The 21135-nt window shown below is 40.2% G+C and overlaps 1 protein-coding gene across 8 annotated transcripts in view; it reads left to right on the plus strand.

The window, feature by feature from the left end:
- The window catches only part of LOC308567966 (uncharacterized protein), a 433265-nt gene that overhangs the window by 45247 nt on the left and 366883 nt on the right, over positions 1–21135 (plus strand). For all 8 annotated transcript variants that reach the window (XR_014000419.1, XR_014000420.1, XM_081160216.1 and 5 more), the window contains exon 2: positions 1021–1100. The gene's annotated coding sequence lies outside the window, so the exon portion shown is untranslated. The remainder of the gene's footprint in view (positions 1–1020; positions 1101–21135) is intronic.

Genomic DNA, 21135 nt, shown 5'->3' on the forward strand with positions numbered 1-21135 from the left:
AGGGAGATGGAGAGAGAGAGAAACATTGATTGGTTGCCTCCTATACATATCCCAACCAGGGGTCACACCCACAACCTAGGTATGTGCCTTGACCAGGAATCAAACCCACAACCTTTTGGTATATAGGACAGTGCTCCTACCAGCTGAGCTACCTGGCCAGGGCTCTAGGCATAGCTATTTTAAGATGCCTACAAAAGTAGGACCCCCAAACAACTGACCTTTGCCACCACTTTTCAATACATAGATGGTTAACTATACTTTTCCAGGAATATTATAAACAGGAGGCTATTGCTTAGACCCTGCTTCACCCCACTAGGAGGTTTATTCAGCTGTGAATGATACTCATCTTGAACAAAATGGCAACATGACAGTGTTGAACTTTACCTGAACCCTGTGCTTCTGAAAAACAGTGTGGCTAAGAATCCTCCTACACTTCTATGTTTGGGAAATGTCTTACAGCAAAGAACCAACCTTCCCAATGTCACTTAGACGAGACTCAAGGATGAACCCTTTATTTACCGAGGGCAGACACAAACCGTTGAAATTCTTATTCTTTATCTCATAAATGATTAGTTGAAATATTTGGCCCCATTGACCAAACTGAAGAAAATGCAAAATTAACTTGACTTGACCAAACTTTAGTCAGGGTTTTCTCCTTCCCTGAGGCTCCTAAATTTTGGCCCATCATTGAGCATTGGAATGTGGACCCTCCCCTGAATCAGCTGACCTGAGGGAAAACCATCCCATGATCAGTTGTCCAGTCAGGCTTTCCAGTCATCCCACCTTCCCTCATCTGGTTCTTTTTAGCATTATTTACTCTTCCCTATAAAAGAAAAGCCCTTTTCTGCCAGACTTTTCAGATGCTTGTACATGTCATGGTCATAAAAAGTAAGTTTTAAGCTCCTTTGGTTAAATACCACGGAGTGTGATTGCGAGGTCCTATGATAAAAGTATGTTTAATTTTGTAAGAAACTGCCAAACTGTTTTCCAAAGTGGCTGTACCATTTTCATTCCCACCAGCAATGAATGAAAGTTCCTGCTGCTCCACATCCTTGTCAGCATTTGGTGGTGTCAGTGTTTGGATTTTGCCATTTTAGCAGGTATGTACTCATATTTCATTGTTCTTTTAATTTGCATTTCCCTCATGACATAAGTGAAGCATCTTTTCATATGCTTATTTGCCATCTGTACATCTTCATTTGGTGAGGTATCTGTTGAGGTGTTTGGCCCATATTTTAATCAGTTTGTTGAGTTTTAAAAGTTCTTTGTATATTTTAGATATACAGGTATTTTTTCCCCCATCTGTGGCTTGGTTTTTCATTCTTTAGATGGATTTTTTACTTAACAGACATTTTCAGAAAAAAACAACAAAAAACTGAAAGACTTTGAGATGTCAAACTCCCCACTCTACAAATGTCTGGTTAGTGTATGCTTTAGAGTTATCTATGTTTTTCACTGTCTTTGAGCTAATTTACAGCTTTATGAGCATCAGAAGACAGATAATCAGATTCTTCTCCTTAGAAATGCAAATAAACTGTGTTCAAAAGGTAACTGGTTATTTCCTTGATGGTACAACTCTTGGCCTCTGTTTATAAATGAAGTTCAGCATTCCTTATTGTCTGTACAGGTGTAATTGTTTGAATTATCCTTTGAACTGGTTGTAACATCTTACTGATTTCTTCATTAATTAATGCATTACATAAAATCTCTGACACATGTTCATTTTGCCTTCATTTGTATGTGAGTCATGATTTTACCTTTTTTAAAAAAAATTATCCTTTAACAGAGAAGTTGGTATAATGTGGTTACACAGCTAGTGGAGGAAACTTGTCTCACAAACAAGGCTCAGACCACACAGGACATGCTCTTACCACATTGTGCTTGGGAACTAAAAGATAAAGTGGAGAAGCAAAGCATATTGCCTATTGAGACAAATGTGCTAACGGTTAAAGCCATTGTTTCCTATAGGAAACTCAAATGGAAAAGAACAGATAAATAAATTTATTTCAGAAGAATTGGAAACCTTTATTTTGCCTAGAATAGATTCTGCCAAAAAGTCTCTACTAGCCTTTGGGAATCAGAGAAATTAGCAGAGAAATCAGGCTGCTATGCGGGGTTTAAGAACATTTCCTAGCAAAGCCTACTCTGAATATGGAATTCTTAATTAACATTCCTAGAGGGTGGTCACATGGGGCAGTGTGCCCAGGGTGCGGTGGGAGCAGCTTTGTTTGAGTGAAGTTCCCTAGTGTTAACAGTTGGGTATCTGCAGATTAAGTGCAGACAATACTTGGACAGACAATTGCAAAAGTAATTTTTTGATGCTTTCCCCAGCTGCTGCTGAGAGATTAGCTGGGATGTTATCCAGGTTCTTTCACTGTAGCTGATAAAACTTTATGAGAGCAGCACAGGAGTTTATACGTTATTGTTGATTTAGCTGGGAAAGAATTTGGGAGCACTGTTGCACTTCTTTTATGGGATGTGAGTCAACAGTCTAGGCTTTGCTTGCTCAACATTGTGCCTGTTGAGAGGAAAATATTGCTAGAGATAGACAACCCATTAAAAGAAAACCATACAAAACAGTTATTCTAGTTGTCTGTCTGGCATCCATTCCACCTCATCCCATTTCGTGGTCTCCAGGATCCACTTCTTGTGCCCTGGGCTGTGAATAGGCAGAGCCAGTCAGGGTTATCTGAATTCCTTTGCCACAAAAATTGGTCACGGTGGGAATTCCTGATCTGGCAGAAACCAGTCTGTAGATAAGATTCTTTTAGGGACACTGATTACGCAGGAGTAATCCAATCAGAGTAAAGTTTAGGATTTTTGTTCAATTGCTGAGAAAAACTCTATCATCTCCCACCCTGGACATGTTTGAGAAAGAACTGTAGCTTTACCTCTTGCTAGCAGTGCTCTTATATTCATGAGAAAAGCCATCCTGAAGATCAAGTGGCTGAGAGGAGCGCCTAAAGAATCACAGAGAAATGAAACTAGAGCCTTAATGAAATTGCACTTAAAGCACATTTGACCTCTAGTGACTTGATCCTGTAAATTCCCCTTATTGTTTGAATCAATTTGTGAATCAATTTCATTTTAATTTTTTTAATCTTCACCTGAGGATATTTTTTCCATTGTTTTCCAGAAAGAGTGGAAGGGAGAGAGAGAGAGAAAGAGAGGGAGAGAGAGAGAAACATCCATGTGAGAGAGACACATCGACTGGTTGCCTCCTGGGGATCAAGCCTGCAATGGATGTAAGTGCCTTGGACTGGAATTGAACTCAAGACCCTTCAGTCCATGGGCTGATGTTCTAACCACTGAGCAAAACTGGCTAGGGCTGATTATCTCTATCTCTCTATCTCTCTATCTCTATCTCTATCTCTATCTCTATCTCTATCTCTATCTCTATCTCTATCTCTGTCTCTGTCTCTATCTCTATCTCTATCATCTCTATCTCTATCTCTCTATCTCTATCATCATCTATCTATATATATCATCTATCTCTATATCTCTATCATCTATCTATCTCTATATCTCTATCATCTATATATCTACATATCTCTCTATATATCTATATATATATTTGTCATTCACAATGAAGGATTTCTAGCACCAAACATGGGATATTTTTATGGTCCCTGTTGCTTCATTTCTTTATCACGGCATTGTACTAAGTGTGCAGGGGAGACTTCAGAACCTGGCTTTGGCTTGGATCTCATCCTGGGAAGAACTGGGATTGTGCACACTAATATTCTCTGGGAGCTCTTAGAATCTGTTCAATCTTGGAAGCTCTTCACCTTTCTCAGCCCTAGCAGTTAGAGGTATAATTCTTGGCCGGTTTTCTGTGACCTTTCAAGGAAGTGGAAATTCCAAGGAGAGAATGGAACTGGCCCCAAATAGGGAAAGCTGGAAGACTCTGGACAGATAGTATTTCATGGAATGTTCTCTAGGAAACAATTTTCAGATTTGTGGAAGGTTATACAACTGATCCTAACCAACACAGGTTTGAACTGTGCAGGTCCAATTATAGGTGGATTAAAAAAAAAAAAGCCCCTGTACTTTTAAAAAAAAAATTGATATTATATGCTTCCTTTAAAAAAATGTTTTTATTGATTTTAGAGAGAGAAGAAGGGAGAGGGAGAGACAGGAAATTGATGTGAAAGAGAAACATAAATCAATTGCTTCCCCCAAACACCCAACCAGGGATCGAACATGTAACCTAAGTATGTGTCCTGACCGGGAATTGAACCCATGATCTTTTGGTACATGGGGATGATGCTCAGCCAACTGAGCCACACGGGCCAGAGAAATACCTGTACTGTTTTTGAACCATGGTTGGGAGTCCACGGATGTGGAGCACTGAGTGTGTGCATCGATCTATGCCTTATATAGGGGACTTGAGCACCCCCAGGTTTTTCTCTCTGAGAGGGATCCTGGAACCAATCCTCTGTGGATACCAAGGGTAGTCAAGTTTGGGGGGAGTCTAAAGTTATGCATGGATTTTTGACTACAAGGGTTGGGGGCATTGGGACCCTTAACCCCCCAGGATCAACTGTACTTATATACGGTGTCTCTAAGACACACAGTGGCACTGTAAGCTCCCTGAAGAGGAGAGAGCGTGTTTGTTGTATACCCTGCCATATCCCCAGTGCCTCATGTGGGGACTGTTCCTAGGAAGTGTCTCATCATTCCCGGTTCAGTTAGCAGGACAAGCAGATGAACAGGAGTCAGATGACATAGAGTTTTTGGTATGTTTCTTTTCATACTTTACCAATAAGGAGTTTTTATTTCAAAATTCATGATTATAATGATAGGGCCAGGGTTTATCTAAATTAAGCTCACTGGAAATTTTAACCCCTCGCCCAATTCTTTGTTTAATCTTTTCTTTCCTCAAAGTTCCAAAGAAACCGCCATCAGAATTTCTTTAAGAAGAAAGTTGTTTCATTTGTAACTGCGGAGCAAGGGTAGGGTTGATGAAATCTCCATGCGCCACAGGTAAAGAAATGAGCACTATAAAAATACCAGAAGAACTATGTCACATTGATTTTTTTTTAAATCATGAAATGTCTTGCCGAGTGAAGGTCCATGTTTTTGAGCAGCCTACATGCTTTTGGTGTTACTAGTTCAGTTGCAAAGAGCCAAATGTGGTAAAAATAGATGAAAAGAAAAATGTCACTGTTAGCTCCTTTTCTTTGCTATAAGATACTTGTTAGTGGAAATGCTAACTTTTTCCACAGCTAATGGGACAGAAACCATGAATCTAATTCAGCTAACTTCCAAGGAAGACTAGATAAGAACTATTCAATTATAGGTTGCTTATTTATCTAATTCTCTTGGCAGGATTTGCTTTTGGTGAAACAAATCACCTGTTGAAGGGGAAAAAAAAGCCATTTAAGTGATTAAAATCTACTTTAGCTAATTTCCTCTTTAACTTATTTGTAAGCCAGCGAGAGCTGATAATTGTAATGAATAGTTCTTATGGGAAACTTTAGTTGACATTTGGATCGCCTTAGACTTTGAAAAACTTGTACCATCTTGTTTTTTTGGAGCTCCTCATCCCCATGCCTGGGGTAACTGTTTTCCAGGTAGGCTGCAGTGCATGGAGTTTAATGCATGAGCTTTGAAACTTCAGATTTTGGAATCCAGCTCTTTCTGTTACTAGTTGTGTGAGCCAGGACAATTTTAAATTAAAAAACAAACAAGCAAAAAACTCAAAGGCAGTTGTAAAATGATTGTTACAATGAATTGTCAGGATAATTAAATGAGCTAATGTAAAGTGCTTGTTAGAAGTATAAAGCACTTAACAGTGCGGGGCATAGCGTAAGAACATATTAATAGGTAATGTTCATTATTATTAAGAAGCTCTGGAATGGAAAATCTGATTGGATGAAGAGGGGGAGCTAGAAAAACAAAGATCAATTTCCTCTTTGTAAGTAACTTATAAGTTGCTAGAAAATTTAGCATATGTGTAATTGACACCTGCTCTATTATTAAGAAAATACTAGAGCCCAGCTAGGCGTGGCTCAGTGGCTGAGCATCGACCTAGGATCCAGGAGATTGCTGTTGGATTCCCAGTCAGGGCACATGCCCGGGTTGTGGGCTCCATCCTCAGTCGGGGGCCTGTAGGAAGCAGCCGACCAATGATGACTCTCTCATCATTGATATTTCTATGTCTCTCTCCCCCTCCCTGCCTCCCTCTGAAATCAATAAAGATATATTAAAAAACAAAAAAAGAGAAAATACTAGAAACACATTTTTTTCAAGTTCTTACCAAACTACTGTGTTATATGTACCATCCATTCGGAATTCTTTTTTGTTTTTAAAGAATATTTTATCTTATGGGTCAGAGTGTATAATACTTCTATAATAAGAACACCTTACGTGGCAGTGGAGAATTAAAATCAGTTAATGTAAATGTTTGGTGTTTTAAAGTGTGTATCATTTAAAGATAAAGAAAATGTAAAATGCAAAAAGAAGTGTCTTCAGGGGCTGGTGAATGTGGATGGTGTAAGAAAATGTATAAGAGAGAATGAGACGGGAGAGATAAAGACTAGTGGCGTCTTGATTTGGGAAAAAATATATGTATAGCGAAATCACATATGTCATTGCTATACTGGAGACCTGTCATTAATCTCAATTTTTACCCTTTTTTCAGGCTGTTGAATATGAATAATATTCTTAGACAAATAAGTCAACTTTTGATTTTTTAAAAAATATATCTTTATTGACTTCAGGGAGAGGAAAGAAGAGGGAGAGGGAGAGAGAGAGAGAGAGAGAGAGAGAGAGAGAAACATCAGTGATGAGAGAGGGTCATTGATCGGCTGCCTCCTGCACATCCCCTACTAGGGATCGAGCCTGTAACCTGGGCATGTGCCCTGACAGAGGATCGAACTGTAATCTCCAGTATCATAGGTCGATGCTCAACCGCTGAGCCACTCTGGCTAGGCAACTTGGTTTTCTGTGCAGAGGAGAGGAGATAGTGGGGTTTATAAAAAACTTACTTAGGTATGCATTGGAAATTTTTGTTGTGTGGATGTGAGGGGAACAGTTTGGCTTACCATTTCCAAATATTTTGTTCAGGCTAATCTTAAAATTAATTTGTGTTCTGAACACACATCATTTGTTTCTGCCACTAAGAAGACTATTAGAGGCCAAGTTAGATGGATTTAAAAGTATACAAAATAATCCATACTGTAAATAATTGGTATGCAAAGAGATATAATAGGGAGTATCCATTTTTATTTATTCAATACTACGCTTTGAGTTTAGATTTAATGTCTTATTTATAGTGGAAAAACTAGGAATTTCCTCTAGTCCAGAAGTGATTTAGCTTAGAGATAAAAATTGCCACATGTCATTGAAAGAACAGAGTTTGGGACTTCTGCTTTCACTTTTAAAATGTTCCTAGCCCAGCCGGGCGTGGCTCAGTGGTTGAGCATCGACCTAGGATCCAGGCGATCGGGGTTCGATTCCTGGTCAGGGCACATGCCCGGGTTGTGGGCTGCAGCCAATCAGTGACTCTCTCATCATTGATGTTTCTCTCTCTCTCTCCCTCTCTTTTCCTGTCTGTGAAATCAATAAAGATATATTTATAAAATAAAATAAAATGTTCCTTAATTTCCTAAAAATGTGTTTATTAGATGTAACAGAAGCCCATCTTAGAGGATGAGGGAACATCCTGACCGGAAATAAAAGTCGGAGAAGTCAAGGCAACAGCCTTGAGCCTTTTGTATTTCTCTTGCTTTATAATTTATCTTTATAGCACCAGTGTGTGCTTTCAGCTGTTACCATTCCTGTCTTGATGACTAACCAAGTCGTTATCAGCCTATAGTAATCCCAGCTCTCTCCGGACTGGCTTCTGAAATTGACCCCTAGCCACCATCTTCTTACTCCTCTGGATGAGGGGCAAAGGAACAGGAACAAGAAAGCACAAAGCTTTTATTTTTCTTTCTTTGTTAAAACTAGACTTAGAACAGTCTTATAGAAGCCTCTGAGAAGGCATGTACTCTCATGATCCAAATTCCTGGGTCTTCAATTTACTCAAATAGATGTATTTCCATTTGGGGAAGTGTCTCCCTACCATCTTCCTTCTGGGAAAGAGAATCATTTAGTTCCTGCTGAATCTGTATTGTCGAGGAGTTTGCAAAATGTAGGTATATACGGGAGGTTATTTTGGCTCTTTGTGTTTATGTTAAGTGTATTCTATTGGAAGCTATTATGAGGGCTGGCAGGAGAGAGAGTGAGAGAGAAAGATTAGTTGGTGTCTGCACTTTTCATAAACAGCTGTGGCTACGAGCAGAAACTCTTTAAATTGCACATGCAAATGTAGCATCTGGCATAGTGGGAACGGCAGAGCTCCAGGGACCCTGGAAAAGGTGAAGTAGGAGAGCTTGTCAAGTTTCTTACAGTTTTAACTCCAGACCTTAAGAACAGAATTAACCAACAAACAGGAATGAGATTTGCTCGAGCACTTTAGGAAACACAATCAATAGGACTTCAGCCTGAGTGAAAAGCATGTAGACTGTGATTAAAGAAGCAAGGAGTTGGAGATCGACATAAATTAGCTTGAAAGTAGTGGTTCTCAAAGAGTGTCCTGGCCTCCCCCACCCACCCCCCATCAGTGTCAGCATTACCTGGGAATTTGTTAGAAATGTAAATTCTTGGTCCTCTACTCAGAACTACTGAATCAGAAATTGGGGGTAGGACCCAGGAATCTATGGTTCAGCAAGTGCCTGTGACTATTTAAATTAAAATTAAGTAAAACAAGAAATTTAGCTTCTCAATAACACTAGCCATATTTCAACTGCTCAGTAGCCATATGTGACTAGCGGCTATTCTATTGGACAGTACAAACACTGAACATCTTCATCTCTTATGTACTAAACTTATAAACCTGCAAGTAATGTTTACTAATTTCTGTTGTGTAAACACTCCCACCATGACCAGTGTCAATCTACTAACATGATTATCATTGAATTTGGAGTTGGAAAGAGATACACACAGTCAACATGAGAGCCAATATGAACTGGTTCCAGGTCAACACTGGTTCTATGAGAGGAATTCTTTCTTGATGGCAAAAAGTGCAAATTCTGTTCTTGACATTTTAATTCCATTTTATGTGACTGGTTTTCTAAGAATACAATATTAACATCATACTAAAAATGGCCAATAACTTTATTGCCTTGACTCTATTTTAGGTATAAGGTGGGAGTATATAGTACACAATTTAATTTAAAGGATCTATTCCATGTCAATAGGGAAAATGCTCAAAGTGCATTGGGACCAGTGTCTTACAGTGCCCATGTGCTCAAAATGAAACCATACAAGATGCTAAGATGCATATGTTTTAGTCTGAATTTTATACCGAGCCAATGTGGTATTCCATTTATTATTTCTGTTAAGTTGAGGTGTTTATAATCATATCTGATTGTGGATAGTAAGCTGATAGGATTGACTTGCTTGCTAATTGAAAATGGAAGGGTTGTCTTTGATCTTTGAGGTCATGAATGACTTGCAATTATGCTTACAAAGATGAGCAATGTACTTAACTTTAAAAATATCTGCCATTTTGAAAGTGCTTCTTAGAAATCCTTTTTGAAAGATGAAAAATTATTCTTTTAATTACAAGCTAAACAAAAGTCAATTGATATACAGCCAGGGCTAGTTTTTTTTATTTTAAAGATTTTTTTTAAAAAGTTTTTTAAAAACTATGTTTTTATTGATTTCAGAGAGAGGAAGGGAGAGAGAGAGAGAGATAGAAACATCAATAATGAGAGAGTCACTGATCTGCTGCTTCTGCACGCCCCCTGCTGGGGATCAAGCCTGCAACCGGGCATATGTCCTGACCTGGAATTGAACTATGATCTCCTGGATCATAGGTTGATGCTCAACCACTGAGTCATGCTGGCCGGGCTGGGGGCTAGTTTTTAAGTATTATAATCAGACTTGGACAAGACTTTTTTGTCGTTTGTTAATCAGTGCATTCTTTACTCTTGTGTGAGTGTGGGTGTGTATGTGTCTGCGGTGATGGTGGGGTTTATGGTCATGAATGGTGCTCTTGCCTCACTGAGCTAACAACTCATCTGTTAGACAGAAATAAATATTAGTCCATGGATTTCACACCCAAAATACATAAAAATGAGAAAATGAAATGATTCTTATCCTATTTCCTTTCTTTAACAGGAAAACCCCCAACTCTGAATGACTCTGTTACTAAAACATTTGTTAATGGTGATAATCATAATTGGACAAGAATTATCAGCTAAACCGATAAACTTGTTGAGCCCAGTTATTTCTGCAGAAAGATGATACACATTTGGGTCAAATTAGCTCATTTTCTGGCTTTTGGGAATTTTAATGCTGGTCCAGCTAAAGCTGGGTGTCCTTGTGTGACAGCTGCTAAAAATTAAATCAATGAGTGGTGTCCAAATGTCAGAGGGAGTGGTGCAATATGGGGACAGGTTGAGACAGTCTGCAGGGTTTGATTCTGGATACTCAGAGTTAAAATTTGACTTAGAAAAGAAATAAGTCAGCATCTTTAATCCCCAAACATTATACACCATCCAGTCAGTAGACTTAGTAAAGGTCAAGCAATCGATATGGTTGGCATTAGCAGAGCTAGGTTATGGAAGATAGTTTTATCCCTTGAAATTATTTTTACATTCCAACATACAGAAAGGTGGGCAGACTGTCAGGTGGCATAAAAAAGAAGCTGATCATTGGTCAAGGAGCTAAATTAAGAGATTCAGTGGACTTGGGAAGTAATGGGGGACCTCAAATTGCTTCCACATTTGTCTTTGTTAAGGGTTTAATATTTTGAATGTGTACCTATCCTTTGGGGAAAGTTGGGCTGTCAGGTATATCATCAATCCAGCAAGATGGAAATACCAGGAGAAGCATTTTATGGTTCATCATGTTGTTACTGTAGTATTGACTTATACTAGAAAAAAATAAAAAATAAAAAGGAACAGGAATACATTTTTGCTCTTGCTCTTTGCAAAATCACTTGGAATATGATAAAGATAAATGGTGAAAATATTCGGTTCTGCCATTAAATTACATTTATAGATTTGCAAACTGTGGGAAGGAGGAACTTGTATTTTTTATTTATATATTATTTCTAGAGAGGTAGCAGAGCACTTATGGGATGGAAAACCATGAACAAAAACTGAGAAGGAAGGAAATAATGACCTGGTTAAAACCTAGTCATTTGACAACTAAATAATCATTATATGAACATATTCAAATAAGAGAATTCAGCATAGCCATTCAAAAGCCAAAGCACCACCACCCAAAAGGAAGTGTTCTTGAACTCCTTCTTATAAGTAAAGAAAAATTCCAGATAGCTTGTGTGCTTTAATTTTCACCCAGAAAGACTTCTATTGCAATTGATCAAGAAATTAACCTGTGATACCCTGTTTTAAAAATCTTATTTTGTCACACATAAAAAAATTTTAAAAATATATAGATGAATATATATTTTTGACCAAAGATTGCGATATAGTAGGAGACAAAATTAGGGCCATTGTCCTTTTTTTTTCTTTAACTCTACACTTCTCTAAAATGAAGTTTGGATCAGGTAGCAATGAGAAATTGATGACAATAATGGGCAACTCTGGTATACTCTCTTTGGCTAGCTGGGTATTACAGATCTCACAGGGAGGAAAGTTGTCCTTAAGGTTTAAGAATTTTCTCTTGATTTAATTTTATCAGGACAGTCTGGAGAGCACTGTTTGTAGATCATCCACTGAGAAGAGTATATGTGGAGAAAGACTATATTGAGAAAATGGAGCGTTACCTAGCAGATCTAATTGATTCTCTGGGCCTGTGGTAGATTCCAGTCATGGCCTCAATTCTTTAACCCATCCCTGCACCCACATCCTTTGCCCTGAGACCGCATTTCCTCTCAAAGAAAAGACAGAGTCTATTTCCCTTGAATCTGGACTTGTTTTGTTCATTGCTTTGACCAGTAGAATGCAGCAGAAGTGAAACATGCGTTTTTGAGCCGCTGTCCAAGAAGGCATTGTGGTTGCCATTTGTTCACTAGCTGAGAGCAATGCTTTCTAGTCTGCTGGTGATGAGAGACACAGTCTCAGACATGTGAGACACGTGAGAGAGCCCAGGCAATATCAGCAGTGCCGCCCAGCAGACCGCCCCAGACAGAAGAGCAACAAATGCTCAATGCTGTGTGCCACTGATGTTTTGTGGTTGTTACGCAGCACTGTTGTGGCAATAGAGAGCACCAGTTTTGTCTGAGGGCATGGAGGTCTGATTAATTCTTCAGGGAACTCTCCATGCTTTATGAAAATAAACAGGAAGTCCTTGAAGTGACAGCCTTGTTTAGCTTAAGCACTTTCCCAGAGGCTTTTATTTACAGAGTTGATGTGACCTCCGGGCAAAGGTTTGAGTCCTCTGCCTGGTAGCAGCAGTATGCAAATGTATCTGTCTCTCCACACCTGACAGCTGGACAGGTGTCTAGAAGTTATCAAGGACCTCCTTGCATCAGCATTGTCACAATTCCAGTGAACAGCTTGTTCCCTTTGGAGAATAGGTGTGACTGTATAATGGCCAATGGCTTATCTGTAGTTTTCATCATGGCAAAATGAGTAAATTTTCTTATAAAATGTATTTTGGGAATTAAAACATAGACCTTTAATTTTTTTTTTTTTTTTTTGCGATTCCGTTTCCTGGTATATTTGAGGTTGCCATTCCATTGTCTTCTGGTTTTATTGTACTTCTTGCTTTTCCCCCTTACTAGAGAAAACAATGGCATTTTGTAGAAGCCCCAGGGGTTTTGAATCTAAGAGGGACAGGCTTTTATCTGTGATGACAAGGGGCATTTGGTTGGAAATAGAGGCTACTTATGATTCATTCAGAGGAATTTTCCCCTCTCCATCATTGTATCTGCCTGGTGATTTGATCCTCAGCGGCACTTCAGAGGCCTCTGCGAGATGACTGGCTTCAGCTGCACTGGATCTTTTTCAAATATTTTCCAAGGACAAACACCCTCCCTATGGGTTTCCTCAGCTGCAATGATTGTCTTGTCTGGGGATTGTATTCTGATTAATTTAACTTTAGCTTCCTTACTGCTTCAGTGGATTCCAAATTTGTCATGGTTAAAAAAAAAATTCTCCTGGGAAGTTTCATAAAAGAAGTTGGTGAGAATAGGGCTTATAATTTGTTCTGCTGAGCAACCTTTATAATGTGGCAGAGGGCTGAGAAGAATAGAAGGAATGCCAGATTCTTTCTGATGCATGATCATGGGTCAGGCACAATACAGGAGTCGTGCAGAAATTCCCGTGATCATTGCTCTGCATGGAGGTGCCCCCTGCATCCAATTGAACCAAAAGCAGTGAAAAGCATGCAGTAAGTTCACACAGCCAGCAGGGGGCAGGAGCTCCCCGGCCATAAGTTCCAATCCCTTCACTGTAGTTGCTTGAACCAAACACTGGGCACTGTTCTCAAAGCCCCTGGTTCTGAACTCTTCGCAAGAATTCTTTTTTTTTTGGGGGGGGTGAAGGGGGAGAGAATTTTAGGTCTTGTCTGTTGACAGTGTGGGCAGTAGAGTCAGTTGACATGAGCTGAATCCTGGCTGTTCCACATGCTAGCTTTGCCATCTCTTTGTGCCTCAGGCTTTCTCATCTGAAAAATGGGAAAAGAGCAGTTATGACGATGTCATGAGGATGATTGAGTTAACTTATGTAATGCATTTAGAACAGTACCTGGCCCTTAGTAAGTTCTTGATAAATATCAGGTAATAATAGTATAGCCTTTCTTTTTGCCTTCCACTTCCTTTCCTCCTAAGTCTGAATGTAAAAATAAATTTATCTGGTGATAGATTCTGCAGGCTGACTCCTCCTCTTTGTACTTCAAAACTCGTCTCTCAAAAAGACAATATCACCTCTGTGGCATATCTGCCAAAAATGCTTACGCTAAATCTAATAATGAGAAAATATCAGACAAAACCAAATTGAGGGACATGCTACTAAATAACTAGACTGTGCACTTCAAAAACGACAGGGTCACGAGAGACAAAACTGTTCCAGGCTGTAGGGATACTAAACAGACATGACAACTGAATACTGGGAATTTCTTTTGCTATAATGTACACATTAAAACAATTGGCAAAATTTGAATAAGGTCTGTGGATAAGACAGTAGTATTAATTTCCTGATTTTGCTAATTGTAGGCAATGGAAGAGAATGTCCTTGATTTTAGGAAACACACACTGGATTATTTAAGAGGAAAGGGGACATAATCTCTGAAAGGTATTCTCAAATGGTTTAAAAATGTATATTTGTGTATGTATTTTGATGTAACATTTTAGCACATGTAGACGACTGGTATATGAGAATTCTGCAGTATTTATGCAACTTTTTTGGTAAGGCCAAAATTACACAAAAAACACAAAGTTAAAAAAGTAAAAACCATGAATAAAAAAAAAGTATCTTATCTCAGATACCTCCTTCCCTAAGAAGTTTTCCCTGCTCTTTCCATGTCCTCGCTCTTAGGTGGGTGAGGCACTCCTGCCCTGTGACCCTTGACCTGCAGCTTATCCTTTCTGTCACAACACCCACTACACTGTATTGTAGCCACCTGTTTATGTCATTAAACTGTGAGTCCGGGCAGGACGGCCGGGGCTGCGTCTCATTGTTCACCTTGGTATCGCCTGAGCCTGGCTGATATCCGGCACAGAGAAGAAACTCAGTGCAGGTTTGCTGAGTGACAAGTTTGCGGGACATGGTGTTATATCCAGGGTTTGATTACCCAGGGACCGGTTGTGAATTTTAGGCATGCGTTTTAGGTTTTGTAGCAGGCATGTAGCACAGGTTTGGGACTCAGCACACCTAGCCAGAGAGCCAAGTTCTGTCGCAGCATGCACAGGGGACAGCCTCTTCAGTTTATTTATACCTTAGTGCTGTGATTCTCTAGCTCAGAGACACCCTGAGGATAGAATCTGAGCTCTTTGGAAGAAAGGCAAATAATCAGTGGACTCTCTCTGTCTAGGCTTTTAACTTAAGGGAATTCAACTCTCTGCGCTCAGTGCTAAGTATGTTTAGTATGAAAAGAAAGTTAGTTTACTTACAATGTAGCCCCTGAATGCAAACCATGATTTCATCTGGTGTACAACTGAAGAAACAGCAATCTGAACTGAAGCTGGAGGCAGAGCTGACTGTTAGGGCATTAGTGAAAAATGTGTGTGTGCTGTGTGTGTGTGCACATGTGCGTGCGTGTGCTTCCTACTTGTTCCCTATTTTATGGGTAATGTTTGGGATGTTTTAAGGGCAGGTTTGTCTATATACGGTGAGCTGATGTTAGAATGTAATGCCATAAAGATGTAAGTCACTGCTTTATTTGTGATCTCTCTATTAATTTACTCTCATAAGAGGGTATGCATTGTGGTCACTACCGCACCCCTCTTTTTCTCTAATGTTCAGTTCCAAGCTAGATATTTTGCTATTTGACAAAGATAACAATGCAATACAAAATCAATATGACTCGCCTTTGCTAGAAGCCATAGAAGCCTATCAGAAAACATTCAAATGTGTGCACACGACTCTAGAAAAGGAATGCAACTGCAGATTGTAAGAAGTGTAGGACGAAACCAGGTTTCCTACTGAGGTTCTTCCTTTATAACCCGGTGAACTGGGGCTATCACGTGCATCGTCTTTAGTTCAGAATGGAATCTCCGTGAGGAAGAAAAATTGGATGTAGCGCCTCAGGTCCTTACGAATAGATGAGGGAAAAGCGTAACTCCCCACACCTCACAAATAACTCCCTCGCTCATTCCACCAATCAGAGGTTCGTTTGAAATAACAGGTTCTTCTCAAAGCTGCTATGAAAGTGAAGCCTCCTACTCCCTGTACTTTGGTACGGACTGGTTTAACCAGGCATTTTGATGGCTTTTCCTCTAACGCCTAGCCGAGAGCTGAAACAGGGGTGCTGTGTGGAGGGAATTGGAGAAGGAGGAGGCAGGGCAGTTTTACAGGGAGAGATGTTTTGGAAATGGTACTGACCAGGGGAGAGTGCTGAAGATGCTTAGGACAGCTGCAAAAAGAGTCCTAGCTCTTGGAAGCTGGGGAACACAGGTAGAGAGAAGAGCAGATATGGTCAAGCCTCCACGAAGAGGAGGGAGTTGCCAAAACAGATGTTGGCCATGCAGCAGTGGTGGCAGGAATCCTGCTCGGCACACCCCAAAATAATATGTACGTCGTGGTTCTGCAGTTGCCTGCCTTGGGAACTACCTGGCTTGTTTCTCTTGAGGAATGAACTGTCTTATACGTCTATGTTGATCTCAGAATAGAGTTACCTATTTTTGTGCTCAATAAACACTTATAATGTTCCTGACGCCTTTGCCATACCTACTGATACACATGCCCAGGACCTTAACCCCTGAAACTTAATTTCTCAACAAAGTTTTGCAAAGTACTTGGCCCAAACTAACTTCCACTAACTTTAAAAATAAAACGATCAAATTCCGGAGCAACCAACTGAATAATTCTGTTCTGTGAAGCCTTACCATAAATGGCTCATTTATCTAAATGGCATTCAATCTCATGTGGGCATTCAAGGATTTTAAGACAGAGAATGGCTATTTCTTCACACTCTAAAAATGTCATAAGACATGGATGGGCAGTGTGCAGAAAGGTTTGACTCTTGTCAAAACCAGTTTTGACTTTGGGGTATCACAATGGCTGTGTCGTTGTCACATTCTTGTCCTTTCCGGCAGATGTGTTTGGTCCTCTCAACCATCATTCTGGAACTAGGGTCGTTGCCACGTCAATGAAGAGTTGTAGAGTAGTAAAGGTCAGAGCTCAAAACTAGGAAGAAAGAAACCAAGAAATGGCTGAGAGGTCAACACAGACCTGGAGCCTGATCTCACGGAGGGCTTTGTGGGGAGGGAGAGAAACAGAGGAGGTCTCTAGGTAATGACAGATAAGCACAGCAGGGCACATATTTTTGCGGGTTTCCTAGTTATTTGTCACCTGCTCCCAGATTTTCCCTGACAAACTCTCAGGAGAACTTCTTAGAGTAAATCTGCTCTTCTTTGGTGGTGGTGGTGGGGATAAACGTCTAAATCAGGCCGGCAGATACACTTATGGGCCAGTCCAGTCTACTACCTTCATTGCCACTGCCTTATTCAGACCCACATCTCTCTTCTCTGGACAGCTACAGTCAACCCGTAAGGGCTGATGTTGCCTCCACTGCTCTGCTTCTGGTGCTCTGTCCCTTGCCTTCAGAGTCATCCTCCACTCTACTACAGGGACATTTTTTCTGAGATGCAAATATTATTGTTTGACAGCCCTGCTTAAAAGCTTTCATTGACTTTTTATTTTCTGTGGAATAAATCTCAAAATTTATGGCATTAAGAACCTTCATATTTTATTCCTCCAATCTTATCTCTTATGACATCCCTTTATTGATTCTAGCTTCACACAGAGTTTTTATAATTTATATCTCTTGTTCTTTATATATTCCTGACAAACTGCTACTCCACCTTTTAAAGGCAAAATCAAGTGTTTTCTCATCTTTGGAAGCCTCCTGTTCCTCCTATTCTCACCTCCTAACTCCAAGTCAAAGCGAGTATATTCATTGATGTTGCCCCTTTATCTAGTTTGCATATCTAACTACACCTTTGTAACCTATTTTAGTTGTTTATGCATCTATTTCCCCTACTAGACTTTGACCTTCTTCAAGGTTGATACCTAATTGATTTATTTTTGTCGATCAAGGACATGGCACATAATAAGTGCTTAACAATTGCTTATTGGATGAATGCGTGAAGTTTTCATGGTTAAATCCCAGTGTTTAGTTAGTAACTCAATAAGTAAAAGTGAGGACTGCTTCCTCAGAGTCAGCCTAGGACTGGGCTAGGTCCCATATGGGTTGTTGTATAGTGAGGGACACACTGGTTGGAGAGAAAGGTTTGAGCTGATGTAGATGTGGGTTCATTTTTTTAGGGGAAAAGAAATTTAGAGAGACAAACAATAGATGGTGGGAGTGTAGTTATAACTGAATAGGGGAGAAATTCATGCTATTATGGAACAACATTGTTAGGTTAAGTGATATGAATGGGAAATGTTATATCAGCCTTGGCCATGCACATGTGTTTGGATAGGAATGGAATGTGTTGAAATAGTAGAATTAGATGAACATGAATTGGTCAGCAAGACAATGAATGTTGTGGTCAGTAAGGTACTTGAAGCTGCAGGTGTGAGGACCAAGGGACTCTGTGACTCTGATATTCTGTCAACTCTATTGGGAGGGATTGGGAAACTGGGTGGCATCTGGAGAAGTTTGCGCAGAGAACAAAGACTGCTGTCATATTTTCCGCTGCCCTGGGACTCCCCTTCCCTCAGTAAGAGGAACCTTCTCACTCCATGCAGCAATGCCTCAGTGACTATGAGCAATAAAGGTTCATGAATTTTCTATTTATTGGTGCTGTAGCAGCTGCTACAGTTAGAGGCTCACAGCTTGGTACCTCAGCTGTGTACAACTTCCTGAACCAGCATGCAGCGCTTTTAAAAGTATTTTATACTGAAAATTTTCAAACACATAAAATAGATTTTACCCATGTATGCACGACCTAGTTTTAACAAATTATCAACATCTTGTGTGTTTTTTTTTTGAACTGACATTTTAAATCAAACTTTAGACTCATATTATTTCATACATAAGTATATTGGTATATACCTCTAACTGATAAGGATATTAAAAATAGTATAACTACCAACCACGATCACATCCAGGGTTGCTTTTAACATGCTCAAGGGACTGGCTCCCTCCCGTGCACTTCATTCCACTCCTCTATCAGGCGGTAGCCACTGTCCTGAAGCCACTGTCTTTCTGAGAGATGAACCAGTCATTAAACCCATGCTCGCTCCTTGTGCTGGCATAGTCTTCCAGTTGCAAAACACCATCTATGAAGAATGAAGTCTCCTGGCCTTTCCTTTTGTTCCACTTATACCTGCCATTTTAATTAGCAGAAAGTCTCACCCCTCTCTGCTATGTTGAAAGGGTTCATTTAAAAAAATCTTGGCTTGAGAATTCTTAGAGACTTTCAAGCAGTGTAAATATGCCAAGTGTTCATATACATGGACTTGCCTGTTCTGACCTGTCACTTTGGGGGGAATAAGTGAAGCTCATTTACTTAGTGACTTTCTGAGCTAACTTGAGATGGTGGCAGTCGTCACAACCAGCTGCCTTAGCTGCTCTCTTTGTTCCTCTTTGCTACTGGAGAAAGTCCAAACCACCTGTATGAATTAGGATTCATCAATAGAGAACATACAAAGAATTCTAGCCCTCAAGTCTTTGTGATCTACTTGCAAGTAAAGATCTAATTACCCATAAGGTATTGGAGTTAAAGTTGTTCATGCTGTGGGCATTCATTACTATTTGGAAGCTTCTAACTGGAAATAGTGCAGGGTTTTTGGGAAGAAGTGAGGTTTCACCTGGACTTTGACTGCTGGTCATAATCACAGGCAGAGAGGAAGGAGTGGGGTGTTTGGGTGTACAAAGGTGGTGGGACAGAAAACAGATGAGAAAAGTGTGGAGAGGTGAAGGCAGGGGCCAGGCATGGAGAATTATGTGTAACCCAGTGTAGCAGTCATTTGTGGTGACCTGCACCGCATGTCACCACTTTCCCACCTGATTTAAGGTTAAGTGAGATAGACAGTTGCACCCCAAGTACCTATTATGATGTCTCTCTGCTTTTTGGCCTCAGATCTTTCTTTGATGCCTAAAAAGTGTGCTCAGAACCACAGAGACAGTCCACTAGTATCGGGGAGTCAGTGTCTGGTGGCAGGTCTCAACTAAGGGCAGCTGGGAGTCAGTGGGAAATGTCCTAGGATAGTCAAGGGACAATTCTGAGATGCGTTCTACATGGTTTTTGAGAGAGCCCCTGCTGGGACTGAGCCTCAGTTGCCCACGGTGCTAACCAGCTCAAACACGCATCTCTGCCTTGATTTTCCCTCCTTCCCCTTCTACATCCACTGCCCCATTGTACTGCTCCCTTAAAATGCCTCCAAAATAATCTCTGTACACCCAGATTCTTGTTGAAGACTCTGCCTTTGGGGGAACCCAAACTAAGAAAACCAGATTGGTAGAAACGAGGCAATATTCCAGGGAAAGAAAGGAATCCAGAGTGGTAGGTTGACAAAGGCTTGTTATACCTTCTCACTAATTAAAAAAAAAAAATTCCTCCCTCCTTGTTTGGTTTCCTTTTGCTTTGCTTTTTCCTTGTTGTTATTTCAAAAATAACAATATAAATTGTGCTTTTAGATTACAGTTCACATGGAGCTAGGCAGGGGCTATAGTTTATGGTCTTCATGGATTCTGAGTTTAGGATTCTGTCCCATTGTCTCCTCATTTCAGTAAATGACAATCGGTTCTTCCTACTGCTCAGGTAAAAAACTTTGAGGTCATCTCTGACTCTCCTCTTTTGTTCACAATCCACCTTTATCTGTTGGAAAATCTTGTTGGCTGTACTTTCACATCTATGGAGCACCTGGCCATTTCTCAGCAGCCCCGCCACTACTACCGCAGGCATCTCTCACTTGGATGGTTGTAAGAGCATCCTGGTCTCACTGCTTCTGCCTTCAACTCTCTATTTTCTTCTCAGCAAAACAGCCAGAGGGAGTCTGTTAAAATATAAGCCAGTGGGTGATGCCTCTCCGATCCTCAGCACTCTCCTATAGTTTTCCATTGTCCTTTGAGTAAAAGCCAGCGTCCTTACAATGACTGAGTAAAGCCAAAGTTTTTACATGATTTTTCATCTTTTCTTTTTTGATCTTTTTTATTACTACTCTCCCCCTTGCTTCTCCCACTGCAATCCCTTGGCCTCATTGCTGCAATTCAGACAGGCCAGCATGCTCTCAGCTCAGTGTTTGCCCTTAGGTAACCTCACACGGACCTGACCGCCTTCCTCCTGGATATCCACGTGGCTCCCTCCCTCACCTTCTCAGTCAGTCCCTCGCTTGCCTGTCATTTATCTGTCAGGGTCAGTCCTTTTCTGGCTTCTCTGTCTAAAACTGTACCTTCCCCCTGGATACTTCCTTTCCCCTCCTCCTGCTTTATTCTTTCCTTTTGTACCTTTCACTATCTAACAAGCACTATTTTGCTCATTAAAAATTTTTAACCTTTTTT

Source organism: Miniopterus schreibersii (genome assembly GCF_964146895.1).
Source record: "Miniopterus schreibersii genome assembly, chromosome: 15".
Taxonomy (NCBI): Eukaryota; Metazoa; Chordata; class Mammalia; order Chiroptera; family Miniopteridae; genus Miniopterus; species Miniopterus schreibersii.